Source organism: Botryllus schlosseri, chromosome 1, assembly GCF_051294905.1.
Source record: "Botryllus schlosseri isolate E-star chromosome 1, Bs_hap1, whole genome shotgun sequence".
In the NCBI taxonomy this organism is placed as follows: Eukaryota; Metazoa; Chordata; class Ascidiacea; order Stolidobranchia; family Styelidae; genus Botryllus; species Botryllus schlosseri.
The window spans coordinates 21,184,536-21,200,892 of record NC_137236.1 but is presented as its reverse complement, the minus strand read 5'-3'; the positions used below and the strand labels follow the sequence as shown (position 1 = coordinate 21,200,892).

Below are 16,357 nucleotides of genomic sequence, written 5' to 3'. Positions count from 1 at the left end.
GATGTTCCTTATGTCCAGACGCAAAGGATTAGAAACTTGCAAAATGTTGCTCCCGATGTTGCAGACCCGTGTGCCCAGAATACAGCGTAACCATGATCACAGGCAATAAGTACAGTGAATGAATCAGGCTGTTGTTTGTAGTGGATCTGTTCTGGACTTTTCTTTGATTTTATTACCGACTTCTTTACGCTGTTTTTCTCCGGTTGTTCATTTAAAATGCAGCAAAAACTCTAGATGTGTCATCATTACACCAATGGAAGATCTTAGGAAAGCACAAGAAGAAAAATATTTATTGTCGTTTTAGTAGAATCACATGTAATAGCAATACGGGTCAAAATGACCCCTGTTATGCATTAGCGTAAGTTTTTCCGTGTATGCATTCTAGGGTTAACACTCATTATCGCTTTTCCATCCCGCGACCTAAATTAGATTTAACATCCCATATTACGAAAATGTTGAATCAAAAGATGCTGAAGACTCAGGTTTTGGCGCGATGCTGATCACAGCTACGGGCCTAGCTAGCATGATAGAACATCGTCCTATACATTCTTGAAATGGTAAGGTTTTGTTATGGTAGGTAGAGGTCTAGCAGAACGACAAAAAGCTAATCAAATGACGATTGGGACTTCGCAAATATGCAATTACTGTGTGGTTATTACGTCAGTGTCAGTATCAATTTGTTATAATTTTAATCATTTCAGAACACCACGGCACTGCGTATTGCATGTATTACATTCACATTCACATATCATTCAATACATACTGATATGTCATCATTTCTCTCTGGCGACTTAGCGCCCCACTTAATATGCTTTCACGCCGCCGATTTCAGAACCACTGCTCTATTGCGACATAATGTTGAAAATACGTCCGTATCTATTTATATTCTGATGTTTTATTTCACTAATTAGTGGATAAGTGTTCATCTTCTTTCATTTTGAATTAAGATATAAAATTCTGATATACTCCGCGGACCGGTAGGAAACTTGCCGCGGATCGGCGGTTGAGAACCACTGACTTGGACTACTAGACAGCTTTGCGTTGGTAATGAAATCCTTGCGAGTGTCTCTGATACAATACGAAACAATGCCCCTCCTATGAAGCCAACTAGCGCAGCGCTAGCAATGCTACTTGTAAACAGCCCTCTGGTATTCACGTTTACATAATACTTCGATTCTCATTTCGAAGGTTTTAGAAGTAAAATCACTTACTTGTGATGCCGGCAAGTTCAAAATAGCATTTACATATATCCACATCATTGCCACGAGAAGATTTGCATGGCGACCATGCGATGTTAGACTGTGTATGAAGTCATGACTATTGTAACCTGTTCTGTTCAATGGTGTGTGCAAGGTATAGTGATATTCTGAAATTCTAAAAGCCGCATTACATGCAGTTATCTTCTCTAGATTGTAACACGCAGCATCAAATCTATCATTCGCGATATTAGTTGCGACTGCATTGAACCGCATGAGCATCGCTGCAACAAAGTATCCCAACCGAGTTAAAAATGATGGAGCCCCATGTTCAACATCTCGAAGGCTGCAATGGCAATGTCTGCGAGGTCTGTGGAAAATGCTTCAAGACCAAGTCTTGCATGAGAGTCCATATGAAAATTCACACCGGGGTTAAGGAGTTTGAGTGTGACATATGCGGAAAAAGATTTGCGCAAAGGAGTACCCAATTATTTCATACTTCATCCAATAAGGATATGAAAAACCACAAGTGCGATGTATGTGGAAAACTGTTTACCAAGAAATCAAATTAGAAAACACACATGAAAAGACATCTCGGATTGAACGAGTTCGAGTGCGGTGTATGTGCCCAACGATTCATCGCCGAATACGAAATGAAAAACCACATGAAACGCCACGACACATTTAAAGAGTTCATGTGCGATATATGTGGTAAAGGTAACACAGCAGAGGTTCATTTGAAAACACATTATTTTATGCATGTCGGATCAACGAATTACGAATGTGATATATGCGGGAAAGGTTTCGGACGAAAAGGTCAATTGAACTACCATTATTTGATTCACGCCGGCGTGAAAGATCACATATGTTCGATATGCGGGAGAGGTTTCGTTTTAAAGAGTAATTTGAAAACACACTCGTTGATTCATACACTAGCCAAAGATCACGAATGCCATGTATGCGGAAAACGTTTTCGACACAATGCTGACATGAAACGTCATTATTTCATTCACGCCGGGACGAAGGATTACCGATGTCATGTCTGCGTAAAGGATTTCGTAGCAAAGGGTGATTTGAAAAAACATCATTCGATCCACACGGGCGCGAAAGATTATGTGTGTCATGTATGCGGAAAGAGTTTCGGTAAACAATGCCTATTTAGAAACCACTATTCGATTCACACCGGAGAGAAGGAACATGAGTGTGACATTTGCGGTAAAGCATTTCGTTTAAGATCGTACCTTAAATTACACATGAAGACGGTACACCTGAAAACAAAGGAATACGAGTGCGAGATATGCGGAAAGGGGTTTACGAAAACGTCTCCTCTCATAAGTCACCATTCCGTCCACACGCAAAGGAAATACCGACAGTAAGCATCCGTATGTGTGAGGTACATGTGACACCATCTAATGTCGAATCCAAAACACAACAAGATTCACGATGCAGTTGAACAATAGGAGTGAGATGTATACGCGCGAATAATTTCGTTGTAAAACATCGACTTGTGCGCCATTTCAGAAATTATGGACACGGCAAAAATATGAAGACGACAATTCAATGAACAATCCAGTGGAGATTGATCTTCGTACTAGAAAATATCATCGCTGCCAGAAAATGTGTGTTTTACATAATTTGAGAAAACGTTTGGATTAATACAACTTGTACAGAAGATTGGTTTTCCGTAGGTTTAATGAAAATGCATTTACAGCAAGGGCCGCCAATTCAAAACGGGTCGCGGGTCACATGAAATTTGGTCGATGTCGCCGGTCGCATGAATCGCAATATCGAGACAAAATAGGTCACACTTTGTTTAACAACCACGTTTGTAACTCTTTATTTCAGCTGATCGCTGTTGTCTCTAACAGGGGCTACGGGCATAGCTACACAAAGTATTTTTTATTAAAGAAATACTTTTTGACCAAAAATTATCGTGATTATAAATTTCATTTTATTTTGAGCTGTGAGCTGCGCACGATACGTAACATGGATTTTCGGCAACCAAGGCATCGATATTGGGGCGAGCGCTAGGGAGACACTGTATTAGATGAACGCAACGAAAAGCTTAATCTTATGGTGATACACTATGCTGTTTTGTAAGCGTATCAGTCTTGACAGTGTCTTGGCTTTTGCACGTCGATACGATATGCTCATTCGTACCCGCTAATTTTCTTCGGAATGCTGCTGCCATCCCTGAAGCTGCTTCAGCTCATCCGGCCATCGGGTCGCGTGTTGAAGTGAATACGCCATTGGTGTGTTAGGTTTGAAGGAATACATGTCACTTCGTACACATCGTCGAATGCGTATTGGCCAACAAAATTAAATATCATTCAATGAGATCCGATGGCAGCGCGCCTACTATTTTTGAACTCATTCAAAACGACTCTAAAACACCTAAATAAGTAGGCTATATTGGTTTCATACAACACGCAAATAAGAATATCGGAAGAACAGAATATCGATGCTTTATTACAGTGCTTTTTAGCCTGTGTGACGGTTCGCACTTGTGCGAATAAAAAAAATGCAGTTCGAATGATGAAGGTGGTGCGAATAGTGTGAATGAAAATCCGAATCAAGTGCAAATGAAATTCATGAATAATTTTTAGTTTTTCTGATCTGGAATAATTCAAATATACCTAATAGGAAATTAAAGGTCAGTGTAACTTTTGTAGTGGCGAAGCAATTGTAAAAGCTTGTTCAACTTACGAAGCACCACTGATCGTAGCCTCCACAAGCCATGGTGAATTAATATTTTCGCACTATAATTATTACGTAATCAAAAGTATGGTATGGAAGCTGGTGTAGTGGCAGATAAACATTATATCAGCCCGCATGAGCCCACGACAGGCTGAAGAAATTAAGTCAAATTCGCTTTCTGCTATATTTCGCTGAACAATCATCATAGTTTCGTAATAACTGCTCGATTAGCGCGAGGAACGAGGATAGTAGTAAATATACCATCATTACAGACTAACATTTGCAAGTTTTTACCCGTTCAAGGGTTAATAAATTATGGACCGCAAAGGGTATAATTTGGATCGACACAGTGCCAGAGCTATCTGTTTATATATTTTTTGAATTTAATGCAAAAAATTCTGCGATCGGTTTTACATATTCATAAGGTGACTATGTTGAGTACTGTAGCTAATAAGCGATACACGCAGAAAATAATGGCTTTATCACGAGATAAGATTTGTCCGACTTATTTTTCTGAAAAAACTGGTAGAAGACTCTTGGGATGAACTAGTGTAGGGGTGTGCAGCGAGCGAGTTCAGGTCTATGAGACTCATTCGTTTCGAGGCCCACCCCTACTGCGTCGGGGCTCGTGAAGATGCAAAGTTTTGGCCAACAAACCGCTGATAAAATGCGGTGAAAAATCATAAGCGGCCATAAAACTTTGGTATAAAATTGACCGATGATGGAGGGCCAAATCTTTCGATATGGATATGCTCCGTTGTCGGCACGGATGAGTCCCGGGCTTGCAATTTCAGTATAGACCACTGGTTCCCAACGTGGGCGATATCGTCCCCAATGGGGCTATAGGGGTCCAAAAAGGACGAAAGGACGATAAGGGGTGAAAACAACGAAGGAGCGATAGGGGGGCGATAGCGCGTTAAAACGGCTATATTGGAGTCAGGACCCTAACTACTGCACCCCAAACCTCAAATTGGGGGCCGAACTCGAAGGAGGCCTAAAATTATTTCGTGAATTATCATAAATTATAGCGAAATTTTTTAGAAATTCATTTAACTTTTCAAACATTTTCCGCGCTGCGCGCGATTTCTTATTGTCATATATCTTGAATTTGGGGTACCTTTCCCCCAACAAAAATACGCATGATTTATGAGAATAGAGACTTCGCCGTCGGCCCTTACTGCGCCACGACGCACCAAGACATATGACGCTATAGGTCATGTAACACGCGACCCCGAGAAGTGTGCCAGGACGATCAGCTGCGAGAAGAAAGAAGGGCGAGAAAGCGAGAAGCCGAAAAGGAATACCCTTGTGCTAACCGAAAACTCCGATATATATACATTAGGGTTGTCCATAATTTGGAAAATCTTACGAATCCTCCGTTGTAATGTCTTATTCTATAGATTATTGATAAAAAACGACACTAAGCCTGAAAGAAGCTCACAGGAAGGCCGTTAAGATTTCGTGCAAAGCGTTTGAAAGTAGCTACCGAAGAATGGGCGTGCCACCTACCATAGAACGGCAAGAAGACTGGCAATCACGAAACCACGGCTCTTGATTGGCTAATCGGCTATGCTTCAATGACCACAACAGCAGCAGCTTGCTGCGTAGGTGATCAAGGAGTCTGCTACCGGCGGCGATTCTGAAAGCGCATTGTATGTAGGTTGACAGATAATGATTTAGGATTAATTCAGGGTATGTTGAGGTACGAAATACATGATGAACAGACAACAGCTGCTTCACAAAAACGTCTAAAGCATGATCGCTTCATTGTGAAGGGAACCGTCGTAGCCTATATGCCTTGTTTTCAACGAGTGAAAGCATAGGCTCTTATGCAAGTAGCGACGGATTCCTAGTTTCAGAAAGAATATATCATTATTGAATACAAATATAAAGCTTAACAGTGACACTATAATTTGTGTTATCTTATTGGGCTCAGGTTGTAGTACATAGTTGAAGTTTTGAAAGCTCTAAGAATCGGCTGAATCAGCGGGTTATGCTTGACTCTTGTCAGATGCTTGCATCAAAATGTATTCACTTGCAAGTGTTGTCAAAGTCCTTGATGATGAGAAAGTAAAGAAAAGTAAAGGAGACGATATCAGAATATGAATGAAGGCTATATAATGTAAAAATTATAAACTCAAGCAATAAATATTCTTTTACTAATACTTTACTAATAATATTCTTCAACTTTGAATTTGAATTAACTCGTTTTTGTCCTAAATGACTAGACTAGGCTCGCACTGGAGCTGTGATAAAAATGATATTACAACCAACAATAAAAGTAATTTGCTAGCGTGATTACAATAATTCGTCGATTCGATTCGATTATTGTAGTCATAAACATCGCACCTAGACTGACGTATTACCGACTACGATTACGCAGTCTCAACACACTATAAAATCCGATAACTACTGTTATCAAAATGATTGGCCTCTTCTTACAATACTTAGTTGATAGGGTGATTAGAGGGATGTGCCGTTCTCGTTGTATGCGGGGAAAATTAGCGGCCTCGTCAAATCATGCATTGATCTTTCTGCCATGTATAATTTGAGATTTGCAAGTCGCCATTGTTGCATTTTAATTGTAGACGCAGCATGTCACCATGACGCAAAGAATGTGTGTGAGCACCACATGCCAAATAAGGCTGCATATATTATACCGAGCCACGATTTACTGTAAGTTAATTTGGTTTAATTTCTGATAATCCTAAAGATATATTTTGTATCACATTCAATATATCCCTTTTTAGATAACATCGCAACAAGCAATTATGACGTTAAGCTGGTAGTATATACTATATTACTATACTGCTATGATTATTGAGGCATGAGAGGATTTATTTGTTCGTATTTTGATATGATAAGTTTCTATGCGGTATCACAGACGATTCGCATTTGCAGTTTGAAAACTTGTCAGTAATTAGGCAGATGCTATGCGCTGTTAATTCATATTCTCACGAGTTTGCGCTGAAGCACGAAATTCACGGTCTGTTAATTCATTATGTCACATTTTACTAGTCTAGCGATTCCACCGTGCCTACGAGTATAATGTAATTTTGTCTGTGTCAGTGAGGATTAGTAACCAGCTATCGTTTGCACGTTCAGAAATATGGCGATAATACGGTTCTTCGAGTCTTTGATTGCAGCTCTTTACTGATTGCACATGAGTTTCACTATTTTCCTAGAGAGGTGCAACCTGATTATAAATTTACGCGTTTCATCTCGTTTTATCAACATGTGTATTGTGTTGTTTCTTTCCTTTTGGTTTACGTAACACTACTGTAAAATTTCTTGGATGGTGGCGCTACACTACATGGTTCGAACTTTGCAATAGAGTTCTTGAACCGAGTGCACATAAATGATTCACCCGTAAAAATGGTACATGGTCATTAGTCATCCATCAATGATAAATCACGGCGTTTAACAATGTGCCTGATAATTAAGTAATCACGGTAGTGGCCTGGCTGGTGGTGAGTACAGCTCTCCCATTTGTATTGTAAAGGCTAGCAATAACTGTCGAATTTGGCCAAGATAATGTCGTTGATCGATGATTGAAGGAAAGGCTAGTATGAACAGGAAAATAGAACATTTAAAGCAGAATATGAGAAGAGTTTTCATTCAGTGATAGTGGATTTATGCCTCTGTCCATATCGGTCAAGGTCATTTCATTATTTAAAAAGCTACTAATCGTAACACTAAAACTTTGCCACGAGTTACCCACCGGAGACAGATTTAGAGAGCAAGAATATTACGGAGCTTAATTCTTCCCTAAGTTGCTCATAAGCACTTGAAGGAACTGCTCCTCACCAGTGTTGGGATGACTCGAGTCATGACTTGACTCGAGTCAGACTCGAGTCACCTTTTTCGCATGACTTGACTTGACTCGAGTCAGTTTGCCAAAATGACTTGACTTGACTTGACTCGGCGTATCAGAAATGTGGATTGACTCGTGACTCGGAGCAAAATTCACGAGTCAATTTCAAGTCATCAAGTAATCGGTATCGATAAAAATCATTGTATTTCGGATATGTTCGGATTGTTCGCGAAACGCTTGTGTAATCCGTGAGAGCGACCAATCATTCAATGAGCGTGCATTTCACCTAGCCTCGATTGTTCTCTCACAAATAGATTGACTGCAAACGAAGTGATCGAAGCTTAAAGCTTACGTTGTCGTAACTCTAGTGGTGAAGTAATAGAATAGCAAAATGTCTATTTCTGTTCTCTGTTCTTATCTTACCTTAGTCAAACCAATTGTTTTATTGAAATTGAAGTCGAATATAGTTTATATAGTCCTCAATCATTGGCGCAGGCTCGAATGGTATCATATCTATTTGTAAATGGGTAACGTATTGCATCTTATCAATTCGTTTCCCTATTCTCTATTTTGGCTGGTAACTTTAAACTGAGGCTATGCAATTACGTAGTTTAACATTTCTACGTATATGTGAGCGATAGAGCGCCTTCTTGCGTGTATATTTAACTCTATATTCGTTCCGGTTCGGAATCAATGACCAATGACCACTCAAACTGTATTTCAGACAGCTAGCAAATTGCAATGACGTAATCATGCCTCATACATAGGCCTACATCGAAAAGGCAACTTGACTTGAAATGTGACTTGACTCGTGACTTGACTTGACTTGACTCGACTTGACTCGAGTCACCTCCAAAAATCGAGTGACTTGACTTGACTCGAGTCACCTTTGAAAATCGATTGACTTGACTTGACTCGAGTCAAAATGTGCAATGACTCAAAATGACTCGTGACTCGAAGGTAGTGACTTGATCCCAACACTGCTCCTCACTGCGTTGATTTCATGCCAGCGTGACTTCAAACACCTTGCAGCCTAAGAGAAGACGCACATTGTAACGACACAGTTATAAACTGTATTCGATAGCCTACATTTCATTGTGACGGAATGAATTCTCATTTTTGAATTTTTGCGTTGCGGCTCTGTTAAAACAAAGACTTTAGATATGCGGCTCGTGCATAGGCATATCCGCCAATTCTTGTCATATATCATTGTGGTGACATTGCATTTTGGTCCGTTGCAGAATTTTCAGTCACAGCATCAAACTCGTATATTGGATAGATAAATATTAATATAGCTAAACCTTAAGAGGACTGGAACGTAAGTACGAGTGGCGCTGATCCGAAAAACCTAATCGCCTTTCCGGTGCATGGCCCAAATGAGTTTGAAATTTATGATCGCTTTTTCATCCCGCGACCAAAATTGGATTTAACATCCCTTAGTAACAAAGTATTGAATCACAAGATGCTGAAGACTCGAGTTTGCGGCACTGTTGATCATGGCTGCGGGAGTAGCCCGATAGAACATCGCCCTATACATTCTTGAATTGGTCCGGTTTTGTCATGGCAGGTGGAAGTCTAGCACAGCGCCCAAAAAGCTTATCAAATTACAATTGTGTAGCAAATATACTCAGACGAATTCGTAAATATTTAATAACTGTGGTTATTACGTCAGTATCAGTATCAGCTTATTATTATTTTAATCAGGTCAAAACACCACAAAATTGCGGAGTATTACATCGTTCTGTTTTATGTAACATCATTCAATACATGCTGATACGAATGCTATCAAAATATGTGAATTTATTACTAGCTAGGCGTTGGTAATCAAAACCTGGCGACTGTCTTTGATACAGTACGCAGCAATGCCCCTCTATGAAGCCAACTCTTACGCAGCGCTAGCAATGCTTCGTGTAAACGTGCCTCGGATAGTCACGTTGATAGATTACTTCCACTTTCATTTCGCACCTTTTAGAAGTTCACTTACTTGTGATGTCGCCAAGTTGAAAATAGCATTTAAATAAATCCGCATCTTTAACGCGAGATGATGTGCATGCCGACCAGGCGATGTTAGACTCTGTATGACGTCATGACTATTGTAACCTGTTCTGGCCATGTTTTGTGCAAAGCAGTGATATTCTGAGATTCAAAGTGCCGCATTCCATGCAGTTATAATTTTTAGATTTCAACAGACAGCATCAAACTGTATTGCTCGCGATATTCGTTGGGTACATCGAAGGAGAGGTTCTACATTGAATCGCATGAGCATTCCTGCAACAAGGTATTCCAACCGAAGTAAAAATGATGGAACCCCATTTTCAACATCGTCAAGGCTGCAATGGCAATGTTTGCGAGGTCTGTGGAAAGTGCTTCAAGAGCAAGTATTACATGAGAGTCCATAAGAAAATTCACATCGGAGTTAAGGAGTTTGAGTGTGACATATGCGGAAAAAGATTTGTGAGGAGTTGTGCCCTATTATCTCATCATTCATACCACAAGGAAAAGAAAAACCACGAGTGTAATATATGTGGGAAGCTATTTATCTGGCAATCAAATTTGAAAAGACACATGAAAATTCACCTCGGATTGAAAGAGTTCGAGTGCGGTGTATGTTCGAAACCATTCACCACTATGTACGACATGAAAAACCACATGAAACGTCACGACAGATTTAAAGAGTTCAAGTGCGATATATGTGGTAAAGGTTTCACAAAAAAGGGTCATTTGAAACCACATTATTTTATGCATGTCGGATCAACGAATTACGAGTGTGACATATGCGGGAAAGCTTTCGGACGAAAAGGTCAATTAAACTACCATTATGTGATTCACGCCGGTTTGAAAGATCACGTATGTTCGATATGCGGGAGAGGTTTCGTTTTAAAGGGTAATTTGAAAGCACACTCGTTGATTCATGCACCAGCCAAAAATCATGAGTGTCATATATGCGGAAGACGTTTTCGACAAAATGCTCAACTTGTACGTCATTATTTGAATCACGCCGGGACGAAGGGTTACTATTGCCATGTCTGCGGGAAAGATTTCGTAGCAAAGGGCGATTTGAAAAAACATCATTTGACCCACACTGGCGCGAAAGATTTTGTGTGTCATGTCTGCGGAAAAGGTTTCAGTAATAAATACCTACTCAAAGCCCACAATTCGGTTCACAACGGAGAGAAGGAACACAGGTGTGAAATTTGCGGTAAAGCATTTCGTTTGAGATCGTACATTAAATCACACATAAAGGCGGTACACCTAAAATCAAATGAATATGAGTGCGAAATATGCGGAAAGGGCTTTACGAAAAAGTCTAGCCTTATAAGTCACTATTCCGTCCATACGGAGATGAAATATCGACAATAGTCATGCGTATGTGTGAGGTACGTGCGACAGCATTCAATGCCGAATCCAAGACACAGCAAGAGTCATGATGAAGTGAAAGAGTATGAGTGCGATATATATACGTGCGAAGAATTTCGTTGAAAAACATTCACCTGTGTCGAGGAATGACAAAAATAAGGTGGCGACAATTTACTGAAATTCAGTTGAGATGGATCTCGTACTAGAAATTATCATCGCTATTGGAAAGTGTGTCTTTCACATAATTCGAGGAAATGTTTTTATCAATACAACTTCTACATGACTGGTCACATTGTGTTCACAAAGAATTCGTGTGCTAAAGGTTTGAGGAAAATGCATTTACAGCAGGGTTCGTCAACTCAAAGCGGGTCGCAGGTCACGTTTGCAATTTCGTAGAGACCGCGGGCTGCACAATCAAGATATCGAGACACAAAAACAATAAGCCACACTTTTCGCAACCACGTTTTTAAATCGTTCCCTCAGTGAAACGCTGTTCTCTTTGACATAGATGCTGGGAACAGAATTTTTTTATTTTAATAATGAAATACAATTCGACAAAAAAAATCATGATCATCAATTTCGTTTCATTTTGAACTACGAGCTGCGCACGATACCTAACAACAATTTTCGGCAACCAAGCAAGAGATATTTGGGCTCGCGAGAGGCGGTTCTAGCTGAAAAACTACCCCAACCGAAAAGCTTAACCCTGTGTTGATGCCTCAAGCCGCTTTCTAAGCGTCTCAGTTCTGACAGTGTCTTGGCAATTGCACATCATGGTATATGCCCATCATGGTAATATGCCCATTGCCCATTTATATCCGCGGATTTTGCTGAGAATGCTGCTGCCATCCCTGAAGCCGTTTCCGCCTTTAGGGATTAGTTACATTAGGCACATGAGTATTGCTTGAAACAACAACAACGATATTTTGAAACTCAAAATAATTTCAGGATTTGAAAATGTTTTACTTAGCGTTCTTCTGAAAGTTGAAATTAGATATCAGGTCTCGTGTGGTCATCGGGCTGCGTGTTGATATACCCTGATTTACAGTGAATAGGCGTGCTAGGCTCGACGGTAATGCATTTGACGTCGTACGTCGAACGCGTACACGGCCAACAGAACGACATTTCATTCAATGAAATGCGATTCAAGCACACTGAATATTTTTGAGCTCAATTAAAGCAACTTTGAAATACACTCACAATATATTGGTCTCAACCACACAACACACAAATACAAATATTGGAATAACAGAATGTCGATGTTTTAGAATCCGGACTTTTTTCGACTCGTCGCCCAATTATCAAGATCGCCATAAATTTTCACCCCCCTATTGTGAGATCCGTAAAGAGGGTATAAAAACCGGACATTTATTGGTCTAAATCTTGGACGGTGAATTGACGAAAAATTGTAATTTAACCGAGTAGCTGCTAAGATAACCGGTTTCCGCGCATGATTTCCGTTGAGTTAACCTTTTTTTCGTGTCACATGCAGAATAATCTGTTTTCACGCGCATTTTTGGCCGTGCTGAATAAATAAATCTCACTGGACGTTCCAATATTTTCTTCCCGTATCATCCCCGAGTCACCCCATTTGGTATTTTCACCCGCTGTTCTCAAAATCGCCCACAAAAGGGCAATATCGCCCACGTTGGAAAACACTGTTTTAGATGGATGATGATAACTTTTCAAATGTAACTTGGGGGTGAAGACCTTCCTTTCAGTTATTATGGGGATATGTGGTCATCATTATAGTTCACATAGTGATTGTGCGAAAAAAATGATATTTTTTCTTCAGTAAAATTTGATTATGATTATACACACGGTTAGTGCTTCCATCCGATCTTTGAAGATAGCAGCTTGCGTATTTCCTCACAAGGGATTAAGGGTATGTACAGATATGCGGAGATATTTTCGGTTACGTGTATGAGACATGCAGTGAGCAAAATAGGAGAGTAGATGATCTCAACGAATTACCACAATAACATCATGCTAGATCAGCGGCGACCAACCTTTACCCCGCGAGAACGTTTTATCTGGCCCGCGAGGTCATTCTCGAAATTAAAGTTATAGCATCAAAACAAATAATTACCCAGATAAAATTGCAAGGCCTACCCAAATTTGATTAGCCTGATCTCGTAATTTCGGATGTTGACGACTGAAACATCAGTTCCGACGCATTGGCGTAGCAATGGGCCAGCCACAGTTTTCGTAGATGTTCGTATATGACTAATTGACCATAAAGTAGAATATTTTGTTGCAGATTTATTCGACTTGAAATGTTTCTTAGCATTTCGCGCAATTATTGCCGTCCTATTCCTCGCTTTTAGTATTGGAGTCCTCCTGATCATTAAAAATCCGCATAATTTACAGAATTGAGTCCAACAATATTCGCAACTAGAGAACTTGTCTTCCAACATGCAACTTCATGTGAGTGCTCGCAGTAATATCGTCACGGATGAAATGATTGTAGAAAGCGATGGACAAAGGCTCGCCAAAATATTCGTTATTGATGTTTCTTAGCGCCCAATAATCCTGTCCCTGTCCAATGATTACAGTGCTATACTGAGGTGACCCGCAATATATGTGAGAAACGTAATTATTGATCGAATTCATTCACTACCTTTGAAAAAAAATTCGTGCTTGGCGCGTCCAAGACATGAACATATACGTTATTACATTTAATGCATATAGTAATACAGTATTGTTTTCAACGTTACCTAATTCGGTTCGCTTCATCGGACGATTACAAAAGGTCATCAACGGTCAAGTGTCCCACGCAGTGGTTCGTAAATCTCGTGTGGCCCTTTAGCTGAAAAGGTTGGCCACTCCTGTGCTAGATCTTTCAATGTTAACGGTACCATCTCAGGTTTCAGACAAGTTTTAAAGCTTCCTTACTTCTAGGCGCCGTTGGATTTGTACTCGTAACAACACAAGCACCAATGTAACTCCTAATCCATTCAACAAGTTGGAAATCTTGCATTTAAGCTACTTTTGAATATATTGGGCCACTTTATAGTCTGAATTGATATTGATCACTCAATGGTTAATTACTAGGGATGGTGTGAACGTGTGCCAAGACAGACACACAATGTACAATGCGATATAGAATACACACAACGCGATGTAATGAACAGATAGGGCAGTGGTCGCTGGTCGGGAACCTATGGCTCGCGAGCCATATATGGCTCTTTTTGGTATAACATATGGCTTTTTGACAAATTTGTCAGTATTTGAGCAACTTGTTAGTTAATTCTCATGACTGCCAGAATAATTATTCTCGTGGCAGCCTAAACATGTCTTTGGAATGTCAAAACAGTGGGGTATCCAGGGTTATGGGCTCGTTACCCCCCTTTTGAAAATACCAAAATTTCAGTTGCTGTCGCGTTGGCGACTAACACCATTCGTGAAATCGATCTGGTTTGCACGATGCCTTGATTGATCATAGAAAATAGCAGGGATGGCGATGCTTGTATAGGAAAATGTAGGAAAATGCCGAGATATAATATGCCTTGGAAGTGCCATTTAAAACTACAAATTCAAATTAAAAACAACGCCCGAGCTATCCAGGTAGATTTCTAGCACCTACCTCCACAAAAATGCGGGAATGTATAGTGCAGCGTTTTGTTGCGCCGAATAGCTTAGACGTGGCTCAGTATTTTCATTTTCGGCATCAGCGCTGCAATTACAATATGATTAATATCAGGGATTCGAAATTATAAGCCATTTACGATGAGTCGCGCGCGCTATCACGGATGGGGATTGGTACGTCTGTGCAGTACCTCTCCTTTCGAGCTTTATTTTCGAACAATAACTACGAAAATTCGGTGATTTTGGGAATAAAATTGCTCAAAATTTAATGATTCTTAAACCTCGATAGAAAACACTAACAAACATTGAATATTTCACAATTTTCCTTCACACATCCCTGGCGACATGACGCTCTAACTCACTTGCCTACCTCTAACCCCATGTCACGGATGAATCACTCCCCGTAGTGGGCATGTACTGCTTTAGTGACCATGTTTGGGTCCCCCTACGCATATGGGCAGAACATATGGCGCACACTACGAATCCCATATATTAGTTCCAACAATACGTCATGAACATTCACTTGTGACGTAACATTTGTCTGTCATGTATGGCTCTCTGGGAGTTACATCTCAAAATATTGGTCCGATATGGCTCTTCGGTCGAAAAAGGTTCCCGACCTCTGATGGGGGATGCCCGAACTACCAACCTTCTCCGATTTTATTGTTTTTCGTCGATCCTTTTTTGAAGCTATTTCTTTGTCTTTTTATTTCCTTGACGGGTATCTTTTCTAGGCGCCATTTTTACGGCGGCAATCGAATCTGTGCGCGAGTGTTGTTAAAGGTGAGCACAGCGTCGTGTAAGAGCTGAGCCGCATACGAAACACGGAAACGTTGTTATTAGATTAATTTACTCCTACTACAACAACGTAGGCTGCGATCTTTTCGTTAGCGGTCAATTGATTTGCGATGTAACGATGGAGGATCCGTGTAATGTACAATCAGTGAATGACTCGTTGCTCTGACAAGTATCACCGACGATCGCGAACAATTTGGGCATACATAAGATAGGGTGATTCATTCGACACCGATTACTATGACTTGAAATTGACCCGTAAATGCTGCTTCGGGTCACGAGCAATGTTCCCTCTAATTTTTCAAGAGTCTGCGCAAACACGCCAACTCACTAACTCACTAACCGAGCGAGATAGTGTAATGGTTATGCGTCCGGCTTCTCGAGCGGTAGGTCGTAGGTTCGATCCCCGGCCGGGTCATACCAAAGACTCGAAAAATGGTATCCGCAGCTATCCTGCTAGGCGCTCAGCAATCACGGATAGCATGGAGGAGAAAAAAAACGGGGGCGCAGACTAGATGACCTCATGGGGCCGTATCGCAACTCCGTCGCCAAAGCATCTCGATGGTGCAGGCGAGAAAGAATATCATATCTCTCTCTCTCTCTCTCACTGCGCAGGCCCTCGGACAACAGTGCGCAAGCACCCTCCAATACGGTGTTCAAATCAACTACTGGGGGGCTTTGCCCCCCAGACCCCCCTAGGGCTCTAGTCTTTTTCCGGTACTTATCATCTATATTGGGGGGCCATTTAGTAGTGGCGTCCCTAAACGCGCCAAGCGCGAAATAAATCTATAATTCATGATTGCATCGGCCAATATGATCGGGAATTGCCTATATATTGCTATCAATTTTTATCCTCTCTCTGCTCACATAATCAGATTTACCGGTAGAGCTGATCCAGTGAGGTGTGTTG

General features: G+C 40.7%; 1 pseudogene; it reads left to right on the top strand.

Annotated features, from left to right (window-relative positions):
- The first annotated feature begins 1,469 nt into the window (after positions 1–1,469).
- Positions 1,470–16,049, top strand: LOC145441257 (uncharacterized; annotated as a pseudogene).
- The last annotated feature ends 308 nt before the right edge of the window (positions 16,050–16,357 follow it).